Genomic DNA, 9,004 nt, shown 5'->3' on the forward strand with positions numbered 1-9,004 from the left:
AGCGTCTCCATGTATACTGCGGTAAATGTATTCGACGCCTCGCGTGCGGACTATCGCGCGGACAGTTAATCTGGGTGAATTCCAAGATGCGGACTGAGTTGAATCACCTGAGCGTCAGCAATTCGGATCGGTCAATCTTCGCTTGGATGAAGCGTCGGTTCCAGAAGATATAATCGTGCGCGCAAATCCTGCGCGCTACTGTTCTCGTGGCCATTTGACAGCTCACGTGAATTGTGACATCGCATCGTCCCTTATTGAGCGATCAGCAGTGCTTATAAGGTCATTCTCGTCTACATCAACCGATTACACGGAAAAGTCCATACTATCGGGCACGAGCTCTTCTAGAGTACTGCATTTTCCTTCAAGACGACTCTTCGTCCACCGGACCGTGGCGACTGGCCTTCGTTCTGGATATTTACGTGCTCTGCGAAGTGATGATCTTTCGCAGCGTCAGAAACTGTACGGTTCTTCCGTGGTCTTAATCGGAGAGATCTTCAAGGCTCGCATCCCTGTTGACCGTGCTCGATTCGGCTGACTCCGGATGAATATTCGTTCATGCATCACATAACAATATTTGTTCATGGATTACAGCGTCCAGAAATCATTTCCCGGACTCTGACTCTTATCCCTAGCTAGGGTCCGCTGATTTGTGTCACCAATACTACGTGGTCCCTCTGTTGTTCCCATCGCTGTTTCTAATTTTCTGCCGTGCAGTCAGAAAGTCGGTGCTTGACCTCAGGGGAGACATAAGAACTGTGGTCACGGACGGTTAGACGACGACGGCGATAGGAGAAGAAGTCGACGAATCAACTTGGTGCGAAGAAGTGCGCTTTCGACCATTGGTTTCGATGCGCGAGGGCGTGGGAACGGCTCCTAGCACGTGCATTGTCATCTGCCGAGGAGCGATGATTTCAAGGATGGCTAAGGATTTCAAGTCAAAGGTCTTTTTATTTTTATATTCTACACTCATCAGACACAACAACAGGTATCAGTCCGGTGAGATCCCTGGATCCAATCTGTCTCCTTTCTGTGAGTTTCCGCGCATCTGGTTTTTCCAGTTTCCGATTCCCTGCCGAAGATCTCAGAAACCTCCTTCGATAAGTCACAGAACATGTCAGGCGAGCTCTGACTCAGCGGAATCGCGATTTGTTCCAGAAAGACTTCCCTCCGTCTTTTGCGCTCAGTTTCCCCGCGAATCGCCCTGGGGAGCTTTCGGGTCATACGAGGTAATTATTCGAATGTGATCAATTTCTCGCGGCAAGAATATAACGTGTGTGGGAATCGTCGATGCTTACACGCCGACTAAAGCTCTCGGTAAGTTGTACGGAGTTCTTCCCCTGTGCTTCCATCTACGCTACCCGATGCGCACACCACGAGCACGCTCCTGCTCTCAGGTTGGGGGAAACGCCCGAGTGATGATGACTAGTTCTTCGATGACTCTTGAGGTTTCCAAAATTCAAGGGAAGCTTCGAATGCCCTGTCCAGTGATCTTCGGAAATTCGGGAGATATCTGGGTGTGACATCCGTCAGCTGCAGGTCCTTGGCAACGGGGACCTCTTTCTGATGCCTTGACGTGTTCGCACGTCGACGTGTGGGTATTCTTAACTGACTGTGAACATCGAAGAGTTCCGAATCCGCAAAACACCCGATGGCGATAGTGGCAGAAGAATCGTTTCCGATGTATCGAGCGTCTCAGGTGAGAAGGATGGCGCTTTTCGCGACTCCGCGAGCGATAGCTCCTTGAACCCCCGAAGAAGGAAACGATTGTGAAGATTCTCGCAGCGTCAGACATCTTTGTTCCGCAGGTAATCCTTCTCCGGAAGCAAGGAGTATCATCGGTTTATCATCGCTAGATGGAGAGACCATCGAAGCGGCACCGAAGCCCCCGGGCAGAATGGGGAATCAGGTTTAGAAGCCGGTGATCGAGTCCAATCTCATCCGTCATGTCCTGTACCCCTCTGATCGGACATACCTATATAAGAGGGAGCTTGATCGAGAGCTCCCGATAGACCAAACAAATATGGACGCGATCATATTCGCGGTCTTAGGCTCGACAACATGCTTTGCTCGCAACTATTTCAGGGAACATCTGCCGCAGTTTTGTTCCAGGTGGAATGCTGATTGGAGGCATATACGATTACAAACTTGAAAAGTGTCAGAATAACGAAAAACGCAATGAATTACGACCATTGTCGGACGGGACACACCAGAAGATTCGGCTTCCAGATACCCGTGATGGAGGGTATGAACATAATCCAATTAGAAAGCGCGGAATTAGCTCGTCGAGAGCGCGAACAATTCGGCTACTTGGAGGCCCCTCCGCGCAATCTTCGTGCCGATTTACTCGGGAATAATGTCGGCCTCTATGGCCTTAAGGGACTATTTCTCAGATGACCGAGAACTCACACCAAGAAATATGCCGTAAGCCGATGAGCCCAACTTCTTTTGGAAATCGCGAGATCAGACTACGTTCGGTTCGGATTTATCTTAATCCTCCACGCGGCGAAGCGCTGAGAAAATGTTATTTCTTCACGTTGGGTGTAGTTCCGTGAGCGGACCATTTCGATGGATTTGTGGAAACTGTGGACTTTTCACTTTCTGCAGAATCGTGACCAACAGCAGACCGCGGCTGGTCCGAGAGGGGACGAGCCAGTAAGCGGATGGATCTATTACGCGTTCTCGCGACGACATCGAAACTCTACTTGGCGGAGTTTTTGATCAACGAGCAGAAGACGTCGCGTCGTCGTGACCGAGAATTTGAATCGCATCGACTGGAATCTGATGTCATCCCATCAGACAGCTCCGGAAACTGTCGCTGCGGTGATTACAACGCGTATACAATAATTATTCGTTCGGTCATATTATACAGATACCGCCTCGGCTATGTAAAGTGAACGCAAATAACGTCTTCCACGATTTCTCAGGCGCAGTCATTTTTTCAGGTTGAGCCGTGAAGATCGATCGAACGATCGAATCAGAGCAGGAACATGCGTTGTTTCCCGGTTACTGGTTTCGAAAACTTCATTCTAAAGCTCCACTCCATCTCAATCTGGCAGGAGCCGGAGCGATCATTGCCGGAGCTCCGATCTTGGGTGCATGGATGAAGAGACACATGTACTAGGGACGCTGAGCGAAAAGCCGATCGATATGCCGAAAAGAATGTTGTAAGTGTTAGAGTGTCGGAGTATCCGTGGGGCAGCATCTCAATCGTTCGGGAAAGTTCTTCACAGCGCGAGAACGCAGGGGCAGGGGGAAGGGGCAGAATTTCTTCCGTACACAATCATCATTGGTATTTTCGTCATTGAGGCCTTTGGAGCTCTCACCCTGGAATGTGAAGTTCGTGAGGGATTCCCGATTCGAGTGGTCTCGACGTGAGGAGCCGATCTCTTGTGGTCGCCCATCCCAGTACCGCTTTCACACTTTCTCAGGAAGACTTCATCCCTCAACACGGACGGATACTTGCAAAAAATGCGTTTATCCGAGTCTTATCGTTTGGAATAAGATGCGGAAGGATTATTTCTTATTCGCCAGCGCAAATACTTCAGGACTTCCGCGGCGACATCAATCAATTCGGATCACCGCACACAACACCAATTCATTTACCGTAAATATTCTAATTGAAGGGCATGCCCGTCTACTTTTCGAACATCCAAAATCTGCCAGCTCATTGGAGACTGCTCGTCTATTGAAGACTGCCCGTCTATTCCCTCCGTCCTCCATAGATAACATTGAGTTCGGTCACTCACGCTGGTGAGTGGTGAGCTATATCCAATCGATGGAGCATTCACCACGAGCATACCAGAAACTCACCCAAAGCACGCGAGAAGAGATCTGCGATCTCCGCGACTCGGGTACCTGTATCCCCCAGCTCAAAGATCCCGTTCATAGGGGCCTGCCCGTCTATTCGAGACTGCCCGTCTATTCCATCAATGCTCCGAAACCTGCCCGTTCTTCGGAGATAGCCCGTATGATAGAGACTGCCCTCATTTCAGGGAATGCTCCGCAAGTATAATATATTGTTTATCATTGTAGCATCAATGACGAAACATACGAGACGTACCGCGGGGCGATACCGACCTTCCACCACAGCGGAGAAAATTCTCCAGAGCTTCCGAAGAAATCCCGAGTTAGAGCCGTCGCTCGAAAAGTTTATCTGCGAACGAAGCCTCCGCGGCCAGATCGTCCACCTTTATCTAGGTTCAAGGAGATCATGAAAAAATTCTCTTGCACAGAAACCAATGAGGTAACATCTATCGTCGCTTTATATATTCAGATTTTCCGTCGGAGGTCCCCCAGACACGTCGCTACTTTTTTCGCTTCCCTGTAAGGTGGGCGCGATACGCCTCTTCCAGTTTGTTTCCATTTTTCCTTCATTTTTTTGGTTTCGTTTCTTCATTCCTCCCGATTACTTCCAGTCAGAAGCCGGACGGCCTTGCTTGATGTTTGAACTGTCGTCTCGTCGTTCTTTCAAGTGACGAGCAGAAAAAAGTCCCGTTTCCCTCCGGTATCATTCCGAGTCGAGAAAAACTGACTCAAAAACCCCGACGATAGAATTGGTCGACTTTGAAATTGCAAAAATTTCCAAATTTTCTCCGCTATTGTAATGCACCTCCATATTTCAATGGAATATCTCATTCCCACACGGTCTTGTTGGACGAATCGGAAACGGCCGTAAACGCGATCAATACAGGTAGTCGAAGGTTTCTAACCGCAAGCTTCATGCTGCATCCGATCTCGGATGACGAATTTCTGGTGGCACTCCGGAAGCATCTTGCCTGGCCCATTCCCGCCGGAGAGATACCCCTCGCAGTCTCTGGCTCGTCGCGCTGGAAAGCTATTACCGACGACTCCTTGCTCAGAACGCCCCCGAGCATTGATCGAGCGCAGGAATGGCGTCTCTCGGACTTAGCGATCACATAATCGTGCGCTCGAGCTGTATTTTCCAGAGCAGAATCGGAATTCCCGACGGAATTTCTTAAGGAAGGGCTCGCCCTCGTCATAAAAAAAAATGAGGCTCGATCTCATGATGGAGAAGTCCTAACCCCCCTCCAATCACTTCGGATTCGGATGCTCCTTCTGCTTCTCAAACTGCATCACTCGATCAGTGTGAAATCGCACCATTCTCAGTGATGACACACTCTTCAACACTTCGAAGCTATCAATCGTTTCTTTCCATACATCGCGAAAGCGATATCCCAATGCAGCACTGGAGAAATTTTAAATGACCCTTGAGCGAGGCATCAAGAGGAAGCCCTTCTAAGGCCACTGGTCTATAATAATGAGTAAGACGACGATCCTTGGGTGAAAGTTCGGAGCCTAATAGAATGAAACCGCGGTAAGAGACGCTAGGATCCACAGACTACATTGGGACATCTGCTTTGATCCTGTCCCGACGCACGCTGACCCCAAGAAGTGTTCGAGCAGCTCATATGGTTGGACGACTTCGATTTTTCCCCTCATTCCCCTTCCCGACCACCGCTTCAGACACTGGAAAACCGACGTCTTTCAGTCAGGCGAAAGCTGATGATTTTCGGCACGGTTACGAAGCGCCTGCATCTATAAGCCATACCAGAAGGAAATCGAGGATAATACCTCAGGCGAAAACAAGTCCGCTCTTTCACCATCCCAATCAAAATACTTGCAACCCCGTCTGGAAGCCTATCCCGAGCTATCCTCCGGAGACTTCGGACCCCACATCGACCAACTGCGCTCAAAACTGTCGTCTCTCTGTTTCTGCATCCATCGACTTCGACGCTTGGGTTTTCCGCGCAAAGTTCTCCTCAACATCCTCCGTGCACTTATCAACAGTTCTATCTCGTATTGTATCTCAGTATGGGGCTCAGCCGCCCCCGACTCCTTGCTACACTTTGTTCAAGTCATCTAAAATAACGCCCTCTGTGCGGTTCTCGGCTGGCCCCCATTCTCATCAGTCTCTTCACTCTTCAATCACTATTCTCTACTCTCAGTAGATCAAATTTGCCTTTTTCGCCTAGCTTACCTTGCCTTTCTCTCGGTCCACTTGTCTCTTCCTCCCTCACTGCGCTCTGCTGACAATCTCGTCCTCTCATATCGGCATTTCCGCCTCTTGCACATACGTACAACCCAACTCGCTTCCCATTCCGTCATCCGCTATCCGCTCCATCAAATGGCAAGAGTTTGGAACGACTTACCGTACGATCTTAGGACTGTTAATCGATTGCCTTGCTTTAAAATGCTCATTGTTAGATGCTTGCTCACACACAATGCGGCTTCGGCCTGCGAGTCCCTCTCACTGTCCCATATGATAAATCTGAGTCTAATAAAGTAAAATCATCTCTCTAAAAACAATCTCATGCTGAAATCACTTTTGGGCTCATTATGAGTAGCAGGAGGCCCGCAGTCTGATCGGGAGTTCTAAGCTACTGAGCACGGGCATACGCGTATTTTCGGAGAAATCGAATCGGCTCGAGAAAAAACCGGTCGCCTATAGTTATCGATGCTGCAGAACAACTTTCCGAACGAAAGAACATATACATAGACAGATAGTCGTGGAAAACTTGTTCGCCCGCCAACGACCGCTAGCTATGACAAGGGTGACAATGAAGTGACGAGCATGAGTGTCATTTGGAGCTCTGTTCACTACAAAGCGACAACTCGGAATTCGAACGATGACAAAAAAGCCACCGTCCCAATCAATTGCCGGCTGGTCGAGCAAACGATTGGGGATCGATGCGGTCCCCTCTTTCTGTGAGATAGGATTTTGAAACTTGTCATTACGGATCTGGGATACCGCTGTAGGATTGATTGATTGCCGTAGCCAAGGCAGCACACGTGCAATCATGGTACGCAAATCAAGTCAGAAAAATTCAGAACATCTTGTTCGTCGCAGGGGATCGCTCATTCGAACTCTCCCTCTCTCCATCCCCGATCTGATCGACAGGCGGAGCGACTCGTTGATATCTTCAAGCGATAATCATCAGCTGGATTAGTCCTGAACCGCGAGAGAGGGTGAAATTCGGCGTCTTTCGAGGTTTCGGAATCCAGGGAAGTTAACAATCGCTCCGGGAGGGCATTTCTCCGGACTAACCCGCGCAGCTGAAGCGACAATCGGGAACCTACCAGCTAATGAGTCGTGGGACACACACCGAAAGCCGTTGTTCCCGGGCGGATCGAAGTCGGGGACCTGCCCTTCCACAAGGAGGTTCTGCGAGGGTACTCGGCCGGCAGCGAGGATCGAATCCACGTCATCTCCCGCGGTGGGAGCGACTCCACTGCTCGAAGCAGGAGCAGTCTTCCACGAAATGAGTTTCACTTCGTGAAAAGCGCGTTTGCTGAAGGCCTGACTGACGCGCTGACCTACCGACTCCCTGTCGATTGCTTTGGATTGGCCTGAAGATTCAAGTCAATATCCTCCTACATGAGTTCCTTATCGCATTCCACAGCATCTACCTGATCATCACGGAGTAGTGAACCAAGTACATTCATCTGAGCCCCCTCCTTTCTTCGTCGTATCCTCGTGATGCTTAAACGCTTTTGAATATTCCGAGAGACAAGGTAGTGTGTGGGGGAGTCCTATAAGGACGCCGCGCTGGCGACTTGGTTGTTCCATGGTGATACACAGATAGAGCCGATCCTGCAGGATGTGAATGTAGGCTTCCATGGGACCTATGCTTCGAAGCAGTCTTCTTGCAAAGAAAAGGTTCCCGTGGAGGATCCTCCGACGGTTTCAGGGCAACTCGGAGAATCAAAGAATTCTGCTAGTTCCATTTTACGCTCGCATGTGCATACATTTGCGACAGCTGGTATCGAAGCTGCGGCTAGCTCAGAAAGCAGTCGACAGGCGACGGACTCGAATGCTACGCACATTTTGCTGATGTAACAATTCCCATAGGATAAAGTATGCTTTCGACCGCGTGGGAAGGAGGGGGAAGCTTCTGATATGATAAAGCAGTGATCCCACAGTCCTGCCGTAGATTCAAGCTGACCAATCGGCTCTCATCGAGAGGCGGCCTGTCCTGGAATTCGGGTTCATTCCCCTCTTCTGGATCCGATTCCCGGTGACCAAAAATTGAGCTTCTATACCGAAGCCTAGGAGGGACACTCGGAATGCACGAGCACTTCCAGGAATTCCCAGGGAGGTCCAGAGGGTGCTAGTGCTAGAGAAAAACCAACCCATTGAGTGTTTTTGTGACTCGTTTCAGGGCTAGATACTGTTTTTACTAGGTGTTTGATGTTCCGGGCCGACCAGTGCCTGCACCTACGCAAATGTTCTCTACAAAGGGCATGGTTGAGAACGATCGAGAGTGATGAAGCTGCGCATGGCAAACTGCAGTCAAGTGCCACCACGGACACCAGAGAGGCCGATAGGACACGAGGGGCATGGTCACGAAGCCCCCTTATCCGCGCCCCTCGTGAAGGTGATCGGTATCCACCGCTCCGTACTAATCTTCGTGAGTCCGCATGTACATGCCATGGAGAGGGGTATGGGAGACGTATCGGAGATCATGCATTGGTTCCCCCCGCACGAACAAACATCTTTTCCACCCAGTAGACAGATAAAGCTTCATGGATACATCGCCTTATTACTGATACATCGCATATGGCTTTCCTCGAGTACGTGCGTCTCGATTCCTACCCCCTCTCCCCGATCATCTCTACGGCCGCGGTATCCCCCTATGGAATAAAATCGCAATGTCTATCTGTCTGTCTGTCACCGAATCAATTCTTGGCGCTTCCCCTCTCCGAACAGACTATGAACCTCCAATCACCCCAGGGAGGACGAGATATACTTCTCAAGCTGCTCAGGAGCATGCTCTCTGCAAGACTTACGTGTTTCTCCAGTTATCCTGTTTCTCAGCGACGCCGACGGAAGAGCCTTTTCACCATGATGTCATGACAGCTCTGCAGGGTGCGAAGCGCCCTAACGGCTATCACTCGATGGAATTGACTGCGGAAAACCCGAGTCGTCAAGTTCGATTGTCAGCGAAGCCAAGCACCCAGCCCTCTGGATCGCTCGCCGAGAGCC

The sequence above is a fragment of the Galendromus occidentalis genome, unplaced genomic scaffold, assembly GCF_000255335.2.
Source record: "Galendromus occidentalis unplaced genomic scaffold, Mocc_1.1 scf7180000077185, whole genome shotgun sequence".
Lineage (NCBI taxonomy): Eukaryota > Metazoa > Arthropoda > Arachnida > Mesostigmata > Phytoseiidae > Galendromus > Galendromus occidentalis.